The sequence below is a fragment of the Chrysoperla carnea genome, chromosome X (assembly GCF_905475395.1).
Source record: "Chrysoperla carnea chromosome X, inChrCarn1.1, whole genome shotgun sequence".
In the NCBI taxonomy this organism is placed as follows: Eukaryota; Metazoa; Arthropoda; class Insecta; order Neuroptera; family Chrysopidae; genus Chrysoperla; species Chrysoperla carnea.
The window spans coordinates 24,568,263-24,591,420 of record NC_058342.1 but is presented as its reverse complement, the minus strand read 5'-3'; the positions used below and the strand labels follow the sequence as shown (position 1 = coordinate 24,591,420).

The window sequence follows — 23,158 nt, the reverse complement described above, 5'->3', positions numbered from 1 at the left end:
TCATCGGAAACGACGAAAACAAGATCAAGAAGAATTATATCTTTATCAAGATGATATTAATTTTAAAATGTATGCAGAAAATTTTGAGATTGCTCAAAAGAATTTGAATTTTGAAGTATGTAATGCATGTCATCGTCGTTGGTTTGATTTACAAATTAATAAAGATAGGTTTTGTTGTATTTGTGATAAATTTAAAATCAAAAATGAATTGAATATTTTCACAGCGGATAATAACATGGATCCTGGTTTACAACCTGATATTGAGGAACAATTAAATAAAAAATATTTGTCAATAATTGAAGTATAATTTTATTTTAGAAATATCTATTTTATATGATACCATTCGCGAGCCATTACGAAGTTATACTTTTAGCTAGTAATATATCAGATAAATAGTGACATTCTTATGGACGAAATAAAAAGTATTTTGAACTTTCGCGCGCCTTTTTTCAATCGTTGTTTTTTTTTTCAACTTTAAAAATATTTACCGTATTCACTTGTGTGTGCACATGCATTCACACTATTCACAGAAATAATAATAATAAAAAAAAAAATTTATATTTTTAGAACATTGCATCTGTGACTGTGTAAGTGTTTTGTGTCGTCTACACTCTTACAGTCTACATAAGTTCTACACTTACACTCTAACTCTACACTATAAATATTCCACCCAGCCTATAAAATGACGTAAACATAACACAAATAAATTTTTTTTTATAATATAACACTCTACACTCCGCTTACGTCTGTGTTATGTGACCCTCCCTCCTCGCTGTATCGAGTATCGTGTAATACATAATATTTCGTCATCAAATTAATCAGTCTGTTCTTTTTAGCTTAGTGTACTACACTAAATATAGGTAAAACAAGTTAAAATAAACGATTCACTGAATTAATTGTTGAAATACCATTTAAAGATGGTGTTGATGACGCAATCGTTTGTTTTTGACATCACGTAAGTAAAGAAAGATACCCACTCTTAGATATTCACACACTCCTTACTCATATTTCCATATAATACATACTATAATATAAAATTAACACCTAATTTTCACCCTCGTGGATAAACAGTGAGGTTTAAGAAAAAATGTTTCAAACAAAAGCTGTTTATTTTTTTTTAAGGAACATTTTTTACACTTAAACTTTTGTTCTACCTTCAACAATGGTTTACAAGTAGGATCTCATGGACCCAAGACCCAATTGAATTATATTGCTCATTTACGAACTCGACCTCACTTTTTACATCCTAAGCACGTTACGACTTCTTCAAACTATGATAAAACCATAAAACACATCTTCTGTTTAAGAACTGTTTTATTAGATCAATTATATTTTGATGAACGTATTTTTATTAATTGATTAATATAAGAATAGGTTAATTATCTCGTAAATTAGGCCTCAGATCCAAATTTGGTATAGAAAATTTTCTTCTTTTTTTCTCCGCTTATTCAGGAAGCGAACGTTCTGCATCCAATTATAGAACAACCTGTATATATGGGCATATTTTTAGGAACTAGACTATAACGGACATTCTACCTTAAAAAAAATTAAACAAATAAAAAAACTATTAACTAAACAGATGGTTCAATATTATCCCCGTGAATCAAATGACAGACAATCATTTTTTTACACAAAGTTAATGTTACCTTGAAGTCTTGAACATAAATAAAAAGACCTATATTTAACAACTTTACAACCGACTTTAAAAGTTTAAAACTCTAAATATTTCAACAAGTCTTCACAACAAAACAATCACCGAAAAAAAATTGTATAATTTACGACCCCCCAATAAATTTTGTAAATTACATTCTAAAAATCTAAACTAAATAGAGTTATTACTTATATTGTTAATAAAAATTTCTATTTTTTTTTTTTGCTAAAATTATTTGTTTAACAAAAAAATAAAAACTTTTCAATTGTTTGCCCAAAACGTAAATTTTTAGAGATAAACAAAGATAAGGTTTTTTTTCAATTGTCTGAGTGGTGTAATTTTGAAGTGTTTACGTATAAACAAATGTAAATAAACTTTGAAGCGATCTATTAAAAAAAAAATTCTTGAGTTGGAAAACTCCATCACTTCAGTCATATTTCGACTTCATTTAATGTTTCTTACTTGTTAGATATTTTTATACCATGTATATATGTACAAGGTATAAAAAGTTTGATCTCAAGTTTGTAACGCTTAAAAATATTGATGCTACCAACAAAATTTTGGTATAGGTGTTCATAAAATCACCTAATTGTTCATTTTCGGTTGTCCGTCCGTCTGTCAACACGATAACTCAAAAACGAAAAAAGATATCAAGCTGAAATTTTTACAGCGTACTCAGGACGTAAAAAGTGAGGTCGAGTTCGTAAATGAGCAAGATAGGTCAAATTGGGTCTTGACTTTGTAGGACCCATTTTGTAAACAGTTAGAGATACAACAAAAGTTTAAATGTAAAAAATGTCAAAAAATAAACAACTTGTTTGACATTTTTTCTTAAACATCACTGTTTACCCGTGAAGGTGCAAAATAGGCGCAAATTGTATAGTTTATATTATATGGGAATATCAGTTATGTATGCGTGACATGAATGTATGTGTAATGTAATAAAAACCATCAACACTATCTATACATTGTATTTCAACAGTTAAGTCAGTCAATTGTTGGTTTTCACTTTTTTTCTTTTGACAAAAACATGAAATATTGCCAAACTAAACTGCTCAAAAATATGGTTTTGTTGTAAATAAAAAAGGGGGTGGAGGGGCTTAATTTTTGTCTAATTTTCCCAAATTCTAAAAGAATTTTTGAATAAAATTCGAAACAGAAGTCTCGAGTATGATCATACATTCACTTTTTGAAAAACTACCTTAAAGTTGTCCGGCTGTTTAAGCAAGTACGGTGAATGCTAATTTTTTTTGCGGTAAATGGTAGTTCAAAGTCCCTTGGTCACAATAAACACGGTAGGGCCTCTTTCGTGGCAAAATTGTGAATTATTTCATTTTAAAATTGTGATTTTTAACCGATACCTTATGAAAGAATTCACAATAATGTTAACTGTACAAAAATTAATCGGTGATTAATTATAATCTAATAATTAAACGTCAAAAAATAGTCGAACTGAAGTATAAATTTTATCTTTTACGATATTTTTAAAGCATTATAAAACATTTACGTGATACAAATATTATTTTTTCAATGAATTTGATTTAAATTCAATGAATATAAATTAATTAAGTTATTAAAGTGGACGCTACAAATAAAAAAAGACGCGCCCACTAAATTACGGAAGATTTGTGACACCCGATATATTAGACATTTGTCAGTGCATCAGTCTATATTTTCGGGGGAAATATGACTTAACAATTTGCTGTAAATTTCATGAAACACCTACGTAAGTGTACATTAAATTTGTATATAGATTTCAAGAACGAATTATATTCGAAAATTTTTTTGAACTAAGGCCGAGGACAATTCAATGGTTTTTTAATGTTTTTGTTAAAAACTCAATTTTAACAAGGTTATATTTAACTACGTTTAAAAGTTTTCTGAAAATTCTTTCCGATTATAAACTAGTGATAGAAATATGGTGAAATTAGTTCAATTAGTTACAAGTGAATTTTACAAAATTTAAAAAAAAAACCGACAAATTTTTCGGGTACGGAATCCTAATCTTGCACTTGAAACATATCTAAGAAGACTCCTGATTAAATTACCGTTTTTCTTAAAACTTTTTCTAAACTGAACCAATTTTGAAGATCGTTGTCAATTTTTTAGTTTTTTCGGGTACAGAACCTTAAACTCGTATGTGAAACGTAATTAAGAACACTCTCCATTAAATAATCTTTCAAACGAACCCAAAAAATTCAAAATCGGTTCATTCGTCACAGACAGACACACACATAGCGGTCAAACTTATAACCTTTTTTTAGTTCGGAGTTGAATTTAATTATTCAGATTATTTCTCTGCTCTAATATTCTCACTCTCAAATGCTAGTGCTAGCTAGTGCATTAAAAAAATAAATTTATATAAAATTATGTAGAGGTTATGATTTACAAAGTTAAAGAATATTTAACGCGCGAAATATTTGAGGAATGTGCAGAACGCATGAGCAAAACTCTCATTACGCGACTAAAAATTACCGAACGGTTAACGCAAGTGCTGACGGGTTAAAATAACACAATAGTGTGAGCATACTCTTTCCTGTGCCATTCATTTATGAGAGCCACACTGTATGATACTGACAATGAAGTTAAGAAAATAAAAACTTAAAGACATTCATTCACGTGTTTATAAAAATTATTTATTATTTCATAACTATTTCAATTTTAATTCTTACAAAATGATAAATGAAATTTGATAATGCTATTTTGATGATAATACCATTTTATTAATAAATTAATTTACAGTAATTTGATAAATCACACAACTGATAAATATTTTTAATTTTTTTTAAATAAATTATTTTATTACATTATTGATTAATATAATTACAAAATATGGTATGATCAATATGTATTAGTTCAGTATGTATTGCCAAAACCATTTGGAAAAATTATTTTATGAGAAATACTCTACCATAATTGTTAAACAATGTATGAATATCTTTAAAATAGCCCGGCCGTCACGTGACTAGTCGAGTAGTCAAATTTGTACCACGTAAATGCACCATGCATAGTCAGTGTTGATTTCTTTATCACATAACACATACATACATGTGACACATACATAACTGATATTCAAGTATAGTACCTACGATAAAATTTCCGCCTCATTGGCACCCTCACGGGTAAACAGTGATGTTAACGAAAAAATGTTTCAAACAAAAGTTGTTTATTTTTTTATAAGGAACATTTTTTATTTTTAAACTTTTGTTCTATCTCTAACGGTTTACAAGATGGGTGCTACGGACCCAAGACCCAATTGACCTATGATGCTCATTTACGAACTCGACCTCACTCTTTACTTCCTGAGTACGCTGTAAAAATTTCAGCTCGATATCTTTTTTCGTCTTTGAGTTATCGTGTCCACAGACGGACGGACAACCGGAAATGGACTAATTAGGTGATTCTATGAACACCTATACCAAAATTTTGTGCGTAGCATCAATATTTTTAAGCGTTACAAACTTTGGACTAAACTCAATATACTATGTATATTTCATATATACATGGTATAATAAAATGTAATCATATATATTATTACTAATTAATGATTATTTGAAACGTAATTAACTTTAATATTAATTAATACACAATATTATTATAAAATTAATTATCCAGTAAGTATTAATTTTCATTTCAAATGAAATTTAAAATTGCTTGCCTATTTATATTTAAAATTCTTTGAATAATACCTATCATGTTTTAAAAAAATTGCTAATAAAAAAAAAAAAAAAATTGTTACATTAAAATGGTACCCTCATCTTATATTTATACCCTGTGTATATGATATATATATACAGGGCGTTCTGTTATTAACTGCAGATCGTGGGCCTACAGAATAAGCTCGTAAAGACGATGGAAAAAGTTATTTACCAATTTTGGATCTGAGCCCTAATTTAGGCGCTACAAGTATGACAAAAATTGATAAATTGGTAAATTCACTGACTATCATTCGATAACCAGTAGCCAATGATAATCAGTAGATATTAGTTAATGTCATTTAATAATATTCAACTAAAGAAGGGATATGAACTGATATCAATTGGATTATATTATTTTGAAAAAAAACATTTAAAAAAAACTATTATATTAATTCTTTGGTTTGGTCGATTCTCACTTTTTTTTAATTATTTTTGCAAGAAAACATTAAATTCTTAGTAAAAAAACAAATAACATCACAGAAGGAGTGTTTTTAATTTAACGTAATGACATATTTGCTCTCGCGTTCTACACAAATTTTTCCCGCGTTTATTATTCTTTAACTTTGTAAAATTATTTAATATTTTGCCACAATTTTCTTCGATTATCTAGAGTAATTGACTATTTGATAAGAAATCGATCTTCATAAGCCATTTTGAAACACCCTGTAAGGTTCTAATTTGATTGTTAGCGCCTTGGAAATTAATAATTGTGTAATAAAATAAGCATAACCGATTAATAATCAATTTTAAACGTTATAGAACATGTGGCTAATAATATTCAAATCAAGAGGTCTGTCTTCGATTTCTGTCATTAAAAACATGAAAGTGAACAGGTGAACCATCACTAAGCAGCTGATGAAGGAGGCAACATGTATCCATGTACGCAGTGTTACAGTCATACAGATATCAAAACACAAACCACTACTTCTTATTTCCTTCAGACCATCAACAAAACACCGCTTAATATATTTTCTTTATAGGGTGTCCCCTCTTTATCGAATTTGCCAGGTATAAGATTTTGTCAACTAAGAATAACTCGGATGGATAAAAGTTTCTAATGAATAATCATGATATGTAGATAATAAAACAAAATTATTTTTTATAAAAATTAAGATTATTATTACTTTTAGAAAATAAATTCAGTAAAATTAAGCGTACAGTCTATATCACTTCCAAGGACCTCTATAAGCAAAATCGTTGCGGCTTCTACAAAACACTGGCTAGGTGGCAGGCACGCCTGGACCTAAAAGTGTATCAACTATAAATGCTGTGTACATTTTAATAGATTAGCAGACGGACACGTTTGTCGCTTTGGAAGATTGTTGGTGATGGAATTTCGTTCTGGCATTAAATATTATGAATTTTTAATATATTTTCTTTATTCTGTTAAATTTTCAAGACTGATGAAATGACAACATTGGATTTGTTTTAAATACATATTTATGGCGTTCTGGCAACAATTAGGAGGGATGTAAATGTTCTGGCAAAAATTGTATGAAGTAAAAATATTGTCGAAAGTAATTTCCTAAAATTTTATGACTTATACTTAATAACAAAAATGAGCCTTATTTCTTACCCTTTTTAAAAATTTAGGGTAGTCCCGGCCACACATGGCTGCCAGAAGTGGCTTTTCAGTATCCGTAGGTATTGAGGTATTTTTATGAAGAGTTTCGTGACTTCTGAAATGACAATCTTAAATTGGTCACTGGCTCTTGGTCTAAAACAATTTTAGAATTGATTTCATCAAACTTAAGTTCTAAAACGTAGAGAGGCAGATGTTCCAATTTGTAATATTTACGTAATTGGTTGTGGGACACCCGTTGTTAATAACAGGTGAAAATATTTTATTAACCTATTGAAGGCAACACAAACAGTTTGTATTAATGTCATATTATATTTATAAAACGGAAGTCATTTTTATTGAAAACATCTGAAGATCGTTTTTTTTTTTATGAAATAATATACTGTGCGCATTATATAGGGGTGTTATCTTTCCAAAAGCCCCGATTTCTTTTTCTTATTAATATGTGATATCGTTTTATTTTATATTATTTTTATTGGCGTAGGTTGGAAAAATATATGCAGAATGGCTCGCAAAAACTGTACCCTTTGTACAGTCGAACCTGTAGGATAATCGGAAGTTCAAGGGTGTTAATCTCTTTTTTACAATGAAAAAAAAAATTACTTTATATCAACAGATATCAAGTTGGACAGTTACAATACTGTATTCCAGGCAGAGGTGGTAGCCATCATGAGATGTGCTGACCACCTCCAATTGGCCAATTTGAAGGATTATGTGATTAGTATCTGCACAGACAGTCAAGCAGCACTCAAAGCACTATCAAACTGTACAGTGTCATCGCGACTCGTCAAAGAAACTAGAAACTAAATAACCTGGCGAGGCACAATAAAGTCAAAATTACCTGGATCCCCGGACACTCTGGTTGGAACGGTAGAGAGAGCAGACAAGCTGGGCAAACTGGGAACCACCATGGCTCCCACTCAAGAAAAGCTTGCGAGGATGCCATACCAAGAAGGTCTTAACAGATTAGGAGATAATCTGAAAAACCAACAATTAAAGGCATGGACCAGCTACGAGGGAGGGCGAATCGCCAAAAGCCTGTTGGGTGAAGGAAACTCGCTCGATTACAGCGCCGAGGAGATCTTGAAACTAAACAGAGCTGATATTAGAGTCATCATAGAGTTACTCACAGGGCATGATAACCTGAACAAGTTCCAACATCAGATTGGAAAAAGACAATCTCTCACGTGTGACAGATGCGGAGAAAATTCAAAAGAAACATCGATCCACTTTCTCTGTTACTGCCCGGCGCTCATACAGCAGCGAAGAAAATGGTTTGGTCCGGCCATAGTCGAACCAGAAGAAATTAGGAAACTCAGCGCCAGGCAAACCCTGGGTTGGGGGGGGGTGTCAGACAGTTCAAACCTCAACTTCCATAACACTAGCTAAAATCACATACAAATATTCAATTTTCTAACTCAATTTGGAGAAGTGTGCAAAACGTTAAAAAGTGCTAAAATCCATGTCAAGAAGAACATTTCTAAGGGTTAAAAAGAACTTTTAAAAAAAACAAATTCAAAAATTTATTTTGAATTAAAAAAATTAAATTTACCCCTGGTGGGACTCGAACCCACAATCCTCGGCTTAGGAGGCCGATGCCTTATCCATTAGGCCACAGGGGCTGTTATCTGTTCGATCTCATATATAAATCAGAATAGATTTCTGTGTAATATAATTTTGAACGAAAAATAATTATAATTGATAATGAAAATTAGAAGAAATTATAATCGGAATTCAAAATAGAAAAATTTAAAAAGATTGTAGCAAATAAAGATGGAAAATTACCGCTTAAATGTAATTGATCGAATCTTCTGTTACTCTAAAGAAACGTTTTAAGAAAATGTTGCCCTTTCTTTTTAAATGTTATTTATGCTTCTGTGAATTTAAATTATTACATGGAAAATTTATTTTTCAGTTTTCAGTTTCACACAAAATGCTTGTATTTAATTTTATTGACATATTTTATGTAGGCTGTTTAGAAAAATTTCCAGTCCTTTTTATTTTATCTGTAAATTTTCTTGACAATAATAGTGACGTCATTATCTTTGTTAGAATTAATTTACCGTATTTTCAAGTTCACACATTTTATTTATGCACTTTCTAGACATTTTCTTTATGCTACATTTCATTTAATATAAATTAACAATTTTCATTTAATTCCAACAAATACTTTTAAATATTTCTAGAATTATTAATTTTTCAATGAGAAAAATATAAATTTCTCGATAATTTTTCAATTTCTAGGAATATTAGCAGGATCGTACCAGGAATTGGAAAAGGGTCTGGTAAAGATAACTGCATGTCAATAATCGACTTCATTTAACGATAAGAGTAGCAGTTTTGGAAAAAAAGAATACAGTCAAACCTGAGTAAGTGAGAACTGGATAAGTGAGAAAACTCTATAAGTGAGAGTAATAGCCAGGACCCGTCATTTCAGCTCCCAAAACCCGTATTAGCGAGAAACAAAAACCTCTGTAAGAGAGAGTCGTTTTTCCCTCATGGACCTCCGTAAGAGAGACTGCTACTTATCTATACCTCAATAAGTGACAGTCGAGCTTTATTTATTTATATTATTTAGGAGGAACTATAGCTACAATCAAAATACATGCATACATAAAAGATACACACATACCTACAGTAACAGAGCCTAAATGGCCGAGCGAGTCTAAGGCGTTTGCCTTGACTGTTTGTCCATTTAGACTTAGTTTGCGGATTCGAATCCAAGCAGCGGCAGTGTGAACAATTTATAATTAATGGGAGTGCAGAATTGATCACATTGTCGTCGCTTGGATAAGAAAGAAGTAACCGACTCCACCCACGTCAAAATGTAATTGTAAATATGTTTGTAATTAAATAAATGAAGATAAACAAATAAAGATGTGGGTGGCCTCTGTTATAGATAGTATATGTCAGAGAAACGGAGGTTAAACCCCATTATTACCTACAGTAACAAATGAAAAAACGTCATTGTTATTGCTTCGTAACTCTTAGTGGTTAGTGAGAAACCTCTATGAGCGAGAATGAGATTGTGCTCCCTTGAACTTTCGTTTATCCAAGTTTGACTGTATATCGGATCAATTTATGTTGATATCTCGAAAATAACCCGCTCAATTGTTAAATGAATATGATTTTCGTGTTTTTCGGGTCAAATTTACCTTATAAACTAAGTTTTATCGAATTCTGAAACAAAATTCCCTTTCTCGATTTTTTGTAAAAATTTAAAAAATTGCAAACTAATTTTTCTTTCGAATTTCGGATAAAACTCAGTATAACGAATAATTTAAACCCCAAAAAGAAATACAAAAATCGGGATGATTTGTCGATTGGACAACTATTTTTTATGCTATCATTCGAAGTTCTGTTTGTGAAGTTGGAAAAATTATCGGCGAGAGAATTTGATATTAATAAAAAAAACTGGCCAAATGTATACATAATAATAATGAGGTTTAACCTCCGTTTCTCTGACATATACGCCTATAACAGAGGCCACCCACATCATTATTTGTTAATCTTTATTTATTTTAATTACAAACATATTTACAATTACATTTTGATGTGGGTGGAGTCGGTTACTTCGTTCTTATCCAAGCGACGACAATGTGATCAATTCTGCACTCCCATTAATTATAAATTGTTCACACTGCCGCTGCCTGGATTCGAACCCGCAACTAAATGGCCGAAAGTATATATCTCAAAGTCAAAGTCAATATCTCGCATACAGACTTATATAAATAGACCAATAGACAAACTCATATAGACCAATTTCACAAAGAAATCAATTTTATATCCTGAACATGGAAGTTAAATAACCCCTATATAAGAAGACAGAAGCATCTTTTTAACATGTTATGCATTGTACATAGACTTTTGAATTATGTTTCAGTCTCAGAGTTCGAGGATTTACAAAAATAGTCGCAAAAACGAAGCGATGAAGTTCGAAAAATTTGAACACGAAATCGGATTTGAATGCGGTTTTCAGCATTAGATTGGTCAGAGCGTCAGGAAATTTTGTGACCTAAATTGATTTATAATACATTAAAAATATGCAATTTGCAATTAACTTTTATACTAAATTCACAATTTGGGTAATAGTGATGAAAATGATTCTTCTAACTTGTTACTCGAGGGTTTTGGAGTCGCTGAACACGAATATCGGGATAGAATTGGTATCCGAGGTACCTGGTGCCTAGGATAAACGGTATCCCTGTTGTCTCTTGGAAGAAATTCGTTAAATAATCGGTTTAAACTTGTGCTCGGGGTTTTTGAGCTCGCTGAGCACGAATATCGCGACAGAATTCATCTCCGAGGAATCGTGTGCCCAGATTTGGTTGCCCCAAAAATACCCGAGTAACGAGATTGGGCCGATTATATAACGAATTTTCTGAAAACTCCAGGAGACGAGAATACCGTTTATCCCAGGGATATCGTTTATATCGTTTAAGTCGGAGACCAATTTTGATGCAATATGCGTGTTCAGCGACAAATTTGGAATCATTTTCATCATTATAATAATAATAATAATGGGGTTTAACCTCCGTTTTTTTACATATGCCTTATTACAGAGGCCACCCACATCTTTATTTGTTAATCTTTATTTATTAAATTACAAACATATTTACAAATACATTTTTGATGTGGATGAAGTCGGTTACTTCGTTCTTATCCACGCGACGACAATGTGATAAATTCTGCACTCCCATTAATTATAAATTGTTCACATTGCCGCTGCCTGGATTTGAACCCGCAACCTAAGTCTAAATAGCCTAACGTTCTAAGACAAGCGCCTTAGACCGCTCGGCCATTTCAGCATATTATTTATGCAAATTGCATATTTTTAATTTTTTATTAATCAATTTAGGTTACAAAATTTCCTGACGCTCTAACGAATCGAATGCCGAAAACCGCATTCAAATCCGACTTACTGTTCAAATTTTTCGAACATTGATCGTTTTTAGTGTTTTGTTTCTGCGACTAAAACCGCTTGTTGTTATTATAGCTTTACTAGCCAGTGTCCCACAACAGTGAACTGTTGTGTTGTGAGGCCAGTGGCCACTATACTGCCCAGTCAATTTAATATATAATATAGTTTTATAAATATGTATTGTATATGCTTTTTAAAGAACCATACCCATTGAAAGTATAATTTGAGTGTGACCTTGAAATAAGGACCACTATGTATTTTTGTATCATGTCATTTTAAATTTTACACAAATTTACAAAAATATGATACACAAAAATTGTTTTACAAAAATTTATACAAAACAAGAAATACAAATTTTAAGCTCAAAAGTAATTCACTGAAAATTGGGATATAGGTACGTTAGATTACATACTTGGAAGAATGTAAAATAACAGATCTTACAGTTGCTGAGTTTTCACGCGGAGATTTTGAAAAATTGGGAAAACTGTTATTCTCTAACAATTTGAAAGCCACGTTAAGGTAGTACTATCGGTAATAGACTTTGCATTCAGAATTTAATGAAACTTGGCATAGTTGTCCATTATTATATCATAATTAACCAGTTATATTTTTATGGGCCTTCAGAGAACTGAAAATCTGAACGTCCAATTTTGTGAAATAAAATAAAATCTGTGATTTCCCATAAAGATCAATGTTAAAATATCTTTTTTTGAATTGTCTGAAGGCCCGTAAAAATTTAACTGGTTAAGTATTATATAATAATAGACAACTATGGCAAGTTTCATTAAATTCTGAATGCAAAGTCTATTACCGATAGTACTACCTTAAGCTATGATGGTAATAATCATAATAATCATTCTTATTTCATTTTGAAAACAAGTGGGTTTACACCAAGTATGGGTGAGTTATTTTAAGTCGAAGTCACCATTGTTATAACTTTATTGTGTTTCATAAACTTTTGTGCCTGTCTCTTTATCCGAGTCTGCATTGCTCATAGAGGAGGAAGCGAGACAAGTATGCGACTCTTCTACCTATCTCAGTTTTTCTAATAGTAATGAGAAAGGTAAAACAAAAACAAGTGAAAACAAACAATTGACTGAGTTAATTGTCGAAATACCATTTATAGGCAGTTTTGATGACGCAATCGTTTGTTTTTTGACGTCACGTAAATAAAGAAAGATTTCCACTCTAAAATAGTCACACACACATAACTGATATTCCCATATTAATACATACTACAAAATTTTCACCTAATTAGCGCCCTCGCTCGTGGGTAAACAGTGATGTTTACAAGAAAATGTTTCAAACAAAAGTTGTTTATTTTTTTTATAAGGAACATTTTTTACATTTAAACATTTGTTCTATCTCTAACAGTTTACAAGATGGGTCCTACGGACCCAAGACCCAATTGACCTATGTTGCTCATTTACGAACTCGCCTCACTTTTTACGTCTTAAGCACACTATAAAAATTTCAGCTTGATATCTGTTGTCGTTTTTGAGTAATCGTGATGACAGACAGACAGACATACGGAAATGGAAGGAGTTCGAAGAACTTCTGTAAATCCAATTTTCCCATGGCTGGTTTACACGGACATTCCCTTACGGTAGGGTATATAATTTTGAATACATGTGTATTTCGACTATAATTTTATAGTATACCATTTCTTACCTACTCCACTAACAAACCAATATATGATTTGAAATATGCACAAGCATCGCGTCGCGTACATCTACCACTCCAACTCTGGTCCGGTTAATATCATTATTTTGCTATGTAATAACTTCACCAAGTATACATATATATGTATGTGAAACATTCTAATGACCGATCAATGACCAGCCATGAACCCCTATGCCTCTCTCTAAGTCATCCAAAAATCATTAGGTTTTTAATATTAAACAAAATATATACATCAGAAATTACGGTGTAATTATCTACACATTATAATAAATAAATCCAATTTTTTTTTCTACGAAATTTCCACAAAAATATAGACTTATACACTATCAGCGGAGTTGTCATATAAATGAAATATATATCAAGGTAAACAAATTTTAGTCTCAAATTTGTAACGCCTAAAAATAATGATGCTACACAGAAACAAAACCTTTAAATAATGAAAACCCGAAGTTGACCGTTTCATATTGAAATAAATTAAAAATACTCTCAAACAATTTCCTAATGATTGGAACAAGTGAAGCTTAATATTTCTATTTACAAAAGAACGGGATTAAATTTAATAAATGAATTGATTGATACAAAATCACTGAAGTTAAATAAACAAAATCTTTACTGTTTTACTTCTATGAAAGAGATTGATTTTAGTTTAAAGACATGGTATTTATTAATGGAAAATAAAATTGTGCTTAGTTGGAATATAAACGTGTAAAAAAAGCGAACGAATTAAAAGAAAATTTCTTTGCGTTTGCTTTAAATATAGGATTTGCTTACTACGAGCTCATACCTGTCATGTCTAGCCAATGTCTGGTTTGTGTCAACTACATGAATATTGTTGTTACTAATTTACAGAGAGTTTGAAATAATTTGATCATTTTTATAATATATAACATATTTTTACACATATATAACAACCATAGGTAGCCTAGTTGGTACAGTGGTGGACTTAAGACACTAAAATCAATAGTAATCCATGGATTGTTAGTTCAAGTCCGATTCGTAGAAATCTAATTTTTTTTTAAATAAACCTAATAAACTTACTCATGCGGTTGTGTCAACCACATTACTATTTTGTTACAATATTTATAAGTGGTAGAACCTAAATAAACTAAACTAAATTATTAATTCTATGAATATTGTGGAAAATAAAATTGTACTTAGATGGAATATATAAGAAAGCGAATCGACGAATTAAAAGAAAATTTCTTTGCGTTTGCTTTAAATATAGGATTTGGTTACTACGAACACACACCTGTCATATCTAGCAAATGTGCGGTTGTGTCAACTACATGAAGATTGTATAAGACAGTTTACAACAACCATGCATAGCCCGGTTGGTATAGCGGTGGACTTAAGACAGTAAAACCAATAGTAATCCATGGGTTGTTAGTTCAAGTCCGATTCGTAGAAATCTAATTTTTTTTTTAAATAAACCTTCTCATGCGGTTGTGTCAATCACATTACTATTTTATTATAATATTTATAAGTGGTAGAACCAACTAAAAAGAGATTGTTTAAAAACTATGTTGCATTTCAAAACAACAATATTTGAAATTTGTTAGACAGTATATTACTTTCATACAAACAACTCATGCGTTTGTGTCAACATCACCACTCAACCCCGCAAGGTAGTTGTATCACATTTGTGCCATCATTCGCCATATTTGCTCTCACGATGAGATTGAGACAACCTCATATCGTTTGATATTAAAAATTTTTTTCAGTGTACTTTATTTCTATAACATTATATATGCGATTCACATAAAATGAAATCACTTAGAATTGTAAAACACGTGCATTTTTTTCTTTGATAAGGAGTAAAAATGAAAATGATAAGAAAAATTTAAATTTTAGATATCAATTTACCACCCTTTTATACGTCTTTCGTGAAAAATTCATATCGATTCTATTTACGGTTTTGTAAAATCATTTTTTATGAAGGAGAAATATGACCTCAATAATAGAGCTCTACTGCAGACAAATTTTTTATTTAGACAAATATCTAAAGTCTGTGATTTTTTTATATCATCTAAAATTGTATGAGATAGGCTCGCGGGGGGTTAATTTAATTTTCCCTCCAATTTCTTTTAAAATTATACTATAATTTTATTTATTAATTGCTAATATTGGCGGGATAACTTATAAGTTCTTTAAGGTTATGCAAACACTATCATAAACTTTGACTTAGTTATTACGAATTTTTAAGGTTATACGATGTGTCCAGAGAATGAAGTGTTTTTTCAGATGGAACAACTGCTTGTAAGTCGAAATAAAAGAGTTTCGAGCGAATTGGTGTCATGAAGTTTACAAACTTTCCCCAAACTATTTCATAATTATAACAAAAATTTCCGATTATTTTTAAGTCTCATATTGTTCCCAAAAAAACATAAAAATTGAAAAAAATTTAAGGTCAATCGAACTTCGAGATCGAAAAACTAAAATTATTTTTAAATCGATGCTGAATATAAAAAATTCTGGGATATAGTTTCGAATCGAATAGATCGAAGTTAAATCTCCAGAAAAATTTTTATCGTTTCCTCTGGTGGAAACTTAAATACACTTTTAGATTTTCAAGCATTTAACGCAAGTTTTTTTCAACGTACATGCTCTATTTAACGCAACGTTTTGCTAAGGCGCACGTTTGAGGACCCCTACCATTTTTTGTAGACTACTTTTGACGAAACGGATTTCGAAATTTTCTCAGATGGAACACTCCCTTAATTATTCGTACTCGTTCGACATTTGAGAACGGAAAGGTATCTTCAAAGTGATCTCTAAAATCTCAGAACAGCTTTAATTTCGCGTTGATTCCTCATTTCTTGGTAGCCATAACATATATGGCGCAAAAACTCTGATGACGCTCTTGCACTCCGATTTTAATTGCTCCGATTTTAATATTTTCTATCGAAGTTAAACTTTATTTATTTCTATGCTTTAAGGATGTATGAGCATGGTAGTGGGGACACAAATTTAAAAATAGATATTTTCAATTTTGATGATAAATTTATATTATTACTTGACGATATAAGACGAAAAGTAAGAATAAAATTTTTCGATATCTGGCTTAATTTTCAAAATATCGAAAATTGAAAATTTTGTTTAATCATTTAGCTTTCGATATTTCGAAAACCAAGACACATATCGAAAAATTTTATTCTTATTTTTCGTCTACATTCATGAAGTTATAACAAAATTCATCATCAAAGTTGAAAATAAGATAAAAATAATTTCAACCCTTAATCTACCCTGCTCTTACATCCCTTATATGGACGGTGACACTTAGTTTTTTTCTTTTCTAATTCATTGCTAATATGTTTACTTTCTATTAAAAAGTTTTTTTTAAATTTGTTTTCATTCATTCCAAATGAAAATAATCAAAAACTTCCAAAATATGTCGTTTTTTGAGATTCCTCCATAAGAGCCAATGTATTTTATATCGATTTTTAATGACTTTTTTCTTAAAAATTTGCCCGGTTACCTAAGCTGAAATTTTAACCACATATTCTTTGAGTAAAAGACTACCTACAAACATATTTTGAGCCTTTAAATCAAACATTGTTGTCATGCTCATACATCCTTAAAAGTTTAAATTTTTAAAACTAAAACTTACAGAAAAATAAATTAAAACATTAGTAATAATACTGCAAATATTTGATAATTTTTGAGAGGAACAAAATCCGACTGCGCTGAACAGCATTAATTTTGCAAAACAATTCGTACTTCGGAACTAGTAAATAATATTTGTTCGTAACGCTATACAAGTAACCATGTACTTGAAACAGTGCTCCTAGTGGTTTATTTTGACATTGATATAAGAAAATAGAAAAATCAATAACTGTGACCGTGAAAATTTAACATTCTAGTACATGTTATATATTTTTAGTACAATGCTAAAAGGTTTTTCGCATAAGAATAACTAATTCATAATAAAAAATTTTATTTTTTAGCTGCGTGGTGACTGCCGTACCTACTTTTCGACCGAATTTTACCAATTTATTTTCCAAGATTAAGAATAGACCTTTCTATTAGATCTGAAAATTTTAGAAATTTTGACCTATTAGAACGCGAGATAATAAATGCCAAAGCTCAAAATTCTAAGCGGCGTTCTAAGCGGTCAAAATTTCTAAAACTTTGATATTTAATAGTAAAGCTTCTTCTTAATCTGTGAAAAAATGTACATTTACTTTTTCCACGGTAGCTTTTCTTACAAAACTCGTCTAAAAAAAGAAAAAATGGGAAAATCGATTAATTGGAAAGGGTTAGTAGGGATGATACAGACTCACAATAAATCCTTGAGATCTGGAAAATTGTCAGTTAACGTTTTTTGTCTTTCAAAGCTTTTTTTTTTCTTCTTGAGGCTGCTCCGAGCACGTTTTCACTTTTCGCTTGATACTTCTCTTTATAATCAACTGAAAATTTTAATTTTTGAGTCTACCATTTATCCCCCAGAATTCCAAATCGAATTTATGATTTATAAAATAAGTTTTGCAAGAAATGTGACAGAAGTTTTTGCAAGAAATGTGACAGAACTATTAATTTAATTAATTTTGTTGCGACGGCGGGAATCGCACCCGCTACCCTAAGCATACCCCGGACGAAATTGGTTACGCCTCAACCAATTGAGCTAATAGGGTGACCATTTTCAATGCTATTTATCTTAAAAATTTGCATGGATACCTAAGCTGAAATTTTAACCACATATTCTTTGAGTAAAATTTCGAACCTTTAAATCAATTATTGTTACCATGCTCATACATCCTTAAATGAAATTAATTAAATCAATTTACGGATACGGATTTTCCACATTGAAGAAAAATTTCCACTTTGTTATTATAAGATTTTTTTCTAAAAATTTCAAATATTTTGGGAAACACGTAAAAGTTTTTTACGTAGAAAAATTATTTTAATTTATAGAAAATTACTCGTGAAAATAATTTTTCCACGAACAGAGATAAAACCAGACGAGTTAGGGAATCGTTATTTATTGTAGCATAAAATCAATTATTTAAATTTTTTTCACTTTCATTATGATTCGACAAAGTAAACATAGAATTAGACAGAAAGGGAAATATCAACAATTAAAGGGCGTAACACATATAAATATGATTTTCTGGGAGCTTGCTATGTACAAGACATGCGCTTGTTGCTATAGTGACCAAATCAACGAACAGGAGTATAGTACTGACTATAGAAAATATTTTATTCGATATTCGGGGTATGTATTCGAAAATTCGGCAGACATTCAAAATTTTTTATAACAGAATACAAGAATTATTCGCAAGGGAAATAAATCAAATAATTTTAAGAAATATTTTTATACCATGTATATATGAAATATACATAGTATATTAAGTTTAGTCAAAAGTTTGTAACGCTTAAAAATAATGATACTAGGAAAAAAATTTTGTCATAGGTGTTCATAAAATCACCTAATTAGTCCATTTCCGGTTATCCGTCCGTCCGTCCGTCTGTGGACACGATAACTCAAAAACGAAAAAAGATATCGAGCTGAAATTATTATAGCGTACTCAGGGGGTAAAAAGTGAGGTCAAGTTCGTAAATGAGCATCATAGGTCAATTGGGTCTTGGGTCCGTAGGACCCATCTTGTAAACCGTTAGAGATAGAACAAAAGTTTAAATGTAAAAAAAGTTCCTTATCAAAAATTAAATAACTTTTGTTTGAAACATTTTTTCACTGTTTACCCGTGAGGGCGCCAATTAGGCGGAAATTTTATAATATGTACTATACTTGATTATCAGTTATGTATGTGTCACATGTTTGTATGTGTAATGTGATAAAGATATCAACACTGACTATGCATGGTATTTCAACAATTAACTCAGTCAATTGTTTTCACTTGTTAAACTCCAAATGAATATTTGACTCTTTATACCATGTAGAATATTTTTCATAGTATACAAAGTATTAAAATCTAAAAAAAAAACAAGTGAAAACAAACAATTGACTGAATTAATTGTTGAAATATCATGTATAGACAGTGTTGATTACTCTGTCACATAACACATACATACAATTTACACATATATAACTGATATTTCCATATAATACAATACTATACAATTTAGGCATAATTTGCGCTCTCACGGGTAAACAGTGATGTTTACGAAAAAATGTTTCAAACAAAAGTTGTTTATTTTTTTTATGAGGAAATTTTTTACATTTCTTTTGTTGTGTCTCTAACGGTTTACAAGACCCAATTGACCTTTGTTGCATATTGTACGTCCTAAGCACGCTATAAAAATTTGAGCTTGATATCTCTTTTCGTTTTTGAGTAATCGTGATGACAGACGGACAGACGACAGACAGACACACAACCAAAAATGAACACCTATACCAAAATTTTGTTCATAGTATCAATATTTTTAAGCGTTACAAACTTAAGACTAAACTTAGTATACATTGATATATATTACATATATACATGGTATAAAAATCACCTAGTGCATCATCTTCATGACTAAATAGAAATACACCTCTATTGTTACTCTTCAAACAAAAAAACAAACACACAAGCAAGGCATTTTTTTGTTATTGTGTATATGTTATGTCTCGTAAAATATTTCTCTTGATAAAAAAAAGTAGGTTAGAAAACAAAGCTTTGTGTGAACAAAACAGCATAAGAGACGACGATAGCTAGAGCTAGGCTCTCTAGGTACTCGTGTGTAGATACGATGCTGTTGTGTTTAGAAACAAGTTCACAGTGAAAAAACAATCCAGTATCTGGTGACAGTATTCGTTGTGTGCGTAGTCATGGTAGGGACAATAAAATCGATGCCAGCGCTTCCAGTGAAAAATTTTGACGATAAAGGAGGCTGTTTGATGACTAATTTGCAATTCTTTGCATGTTAATAGAAAATGTCAAATTAAAATTATTGAAAAACACTAATTAATTAAACTTAATGCGTTAAAAATTGTGAAAATAAGAAATCAAATTGCACAAATATTATTTTTCAAATGTAAATTATCATAATTATTTATTTTGTGAGACAATAATATTAAATTTTCAATGTAAGTTATAAATGCAATCCATACAATTATATATGCATCCATACAATTCTATAATTAAAGTAGTGTATCGTTACTATGGAAACGCCTCCAATAAAATTACACACGGTGCGAATAGTCCCGACAAAATTCATCATTGAGCATGCTTAATTTTCGGATGGAAAATTTTTGCATGATCCCGTTTAAAACATGATCCTTTACCTATAAGTGAAGGTTACCACTGGGTAACCCGGTAGGATATTGTTTAAACAAAATTTTTGAAAAATTAATAAGTAATATTCATCGAATCGCTTCCGAAAATTTTAAACACTCCAGTTTTCGAGTAAAAAATTCGTAAAATTTGAAAAAACGCGATTTTTACGATTTTCATCCCTCAAAAAGTCTATGAAAGAATCACATAACGTAAAAATTTTAGGTCTAAGTGCATTTTAAATGCTTGATTGTTAATTGCTAAGAGAGCGAACGAAAAACCATCCGACAGTAACAATTTTCTGTACAATACATACCAAAAAAATGGAATTTTCACCAATCGACTCTAAATAAAGCGAAATAAAGTCAAATTAATACAAAGTTCGAATTCCATTTTCCACAAAGTAATCCCCGGGAACATTGGAAAACCCGTTTTTGCGATTGTCCCGCGGAAGATTGCGTTGTGGAAAATGAAATTGTTCGTACTTTTCTGTTAATTTGATTTTATTTCAAAACGATTGGTGAAAAGCCCATCTTTCTAGCATGTAAAAAACAGAAAATCGTTGTTTGGTATTTGAAAGGTCAAGACAGATAAAAATAAGGGGTGAGGGGTCGGTGCACAATGTACAAAATTTTGAATTTTTTGAAAATAAAAATATTTTTATGTTATTTGATAAGTTTTAAGCAAAAAAATGATTTTTGATTTGTAATTTTTTTCTAGACGCTTAGTTTTCGAGAAAAAAAATTTCTTCAAAAATTAAAAATGCAATATTCGTTTAGCTAACGCAGCTCCTACGCTAAAAATTTTTATTTTTTATTCAACAACCCAATTGATCTAGGATCTTAAAATTCTTTGATAATATTTATAAGTATATTGTGACCAGTTACCGGAGTGAAATAAGTGAAGCGATGTTGTTATATGTATGGATGTGACTCCATGTGAGAGATGTATCTCCATTGTGTATGTTTGGGTGGCGCGCGGTGTTGTTACCATGCATCACCGTTCAAGTATCGTATGGTGTACCTACTCGCCATGTATATAACTAACTCCGTTTTTTTGTGTGTTTATAAAAATCAATAATAATATTCTCCTGACGGCTGACTGATTCGATCAAGTCTGAACGTAAACATACTATTGTTTGATTCAATGTTATATTTCTCAACATTTAAGATTTTAACCTGTCTACACTCGCGTTATCATGACTAGTCAAGTTAGCAACTAATTTATATTCATTAAATTTAAATTATGAATAAAAATAATATTTGTATCACGTAAATGTATTTAATGCTTTAAAAAAATCATAAAAGATAAAATTTTTTAGTCAATTTGACTTGTTTTTGACGTTTAAACGTCAAAAACTACAGTTTTCTTTTTGGAAAGCGTCGTAAGGTAATGTTTTTTTTTTTGCATAAACAGAATCTATGATAAATTTTCTTCATGATGAAAACATTTTCTCACAAGTCATTCAGAAGACTTGACAGTGAGACTTTCTCTCATCACTGAGTAAAAGTGTAAGCAAAATAATATCAACTTTTTCGGAGATGTTACAAAAAGAAACTCACGAAAAAATTTTCGACTTTGAACACGAATAACTTTTCCTATGTTTGAAGATAAATTTAATAAATAGAACGCAAGATATGGACCAAAACTCAAAAAAAGTTATTTTCCAAATTGCCCATGAAAGGGTTAATTTCGCCTCCAAGCTTCGCTGGATTTAAGAGTAAAGATTGATAAAGATTGCTCTTGCTTATCCCCTTTCTATAACACTCGAGATAATGGTAAGGATTGTTTTACACAGGTAAAATATATGTATGGTTTTGTACTTTTTTTAAATGTATAATAGTCGTAATTATTCATTGAGTATATCAGAAAAGATGGCCGTGAAATATTTTTTATTGACTATTTTTACTGAAATCTGTAATTTTTGGTAATGTCAAATAACTACTTCTACAGAAATCTGTAATTTATGGTAATGTCAAATTAAATTAATTAAAAAAAAAAATTTTTTTTATTAATATATCTTAATAAATTATATCTCATGTGTTATTCTGGAGTATAAGCTATATTGCTGTACAGTTTCATTAAAAACCATTCGCTAGTTTTAGCGTGGAAGCGTAACAAACAAACAAACAAACATGCTTACTTTCGCATTTATAATATATAGAAATTTTTCCATTTTTATCAAAAAAAAAAAAAAAAAAAAATTCTAATGATTTGTTCAATAAAGAATTCAATTTTAATTATCGATATTTGGCATTAAAATAAATAATTTTAGCAAATTATTTTCAATTTTCGCAAGAAAGTTATATATTTGAATAATTCCTTTTTCACATGTAGTAAAATCAATATTATTGATTTATGTGTGAACATCCGATCAAATATTGAATCAAGAACATAGTTTCAATAAAT

General features: G+C 30.4%; 1 protein-coding gene and 1 non-coding gene across 2 annotated transcripts in view; both read right to left on the bottom strand.

Moving 5' to 3' along the window:
* The window catches only part of LOC123302465 (histone-lysine N-methyltransferase, H3 lysine-79 specific), an 81,711-nt gene that overhangs the window by 41,390 nt on the left and 17,163 nt on the right, over positions 1-23,158 (bottom strand). The window lies entirely within an intron of this gene.
* Positions 8,481-8,553, bottom strand: Trnar-ccu. The gene has a single exon. It is a non-coding gene; the product is annotated as a tRNA-Arg (tRNA).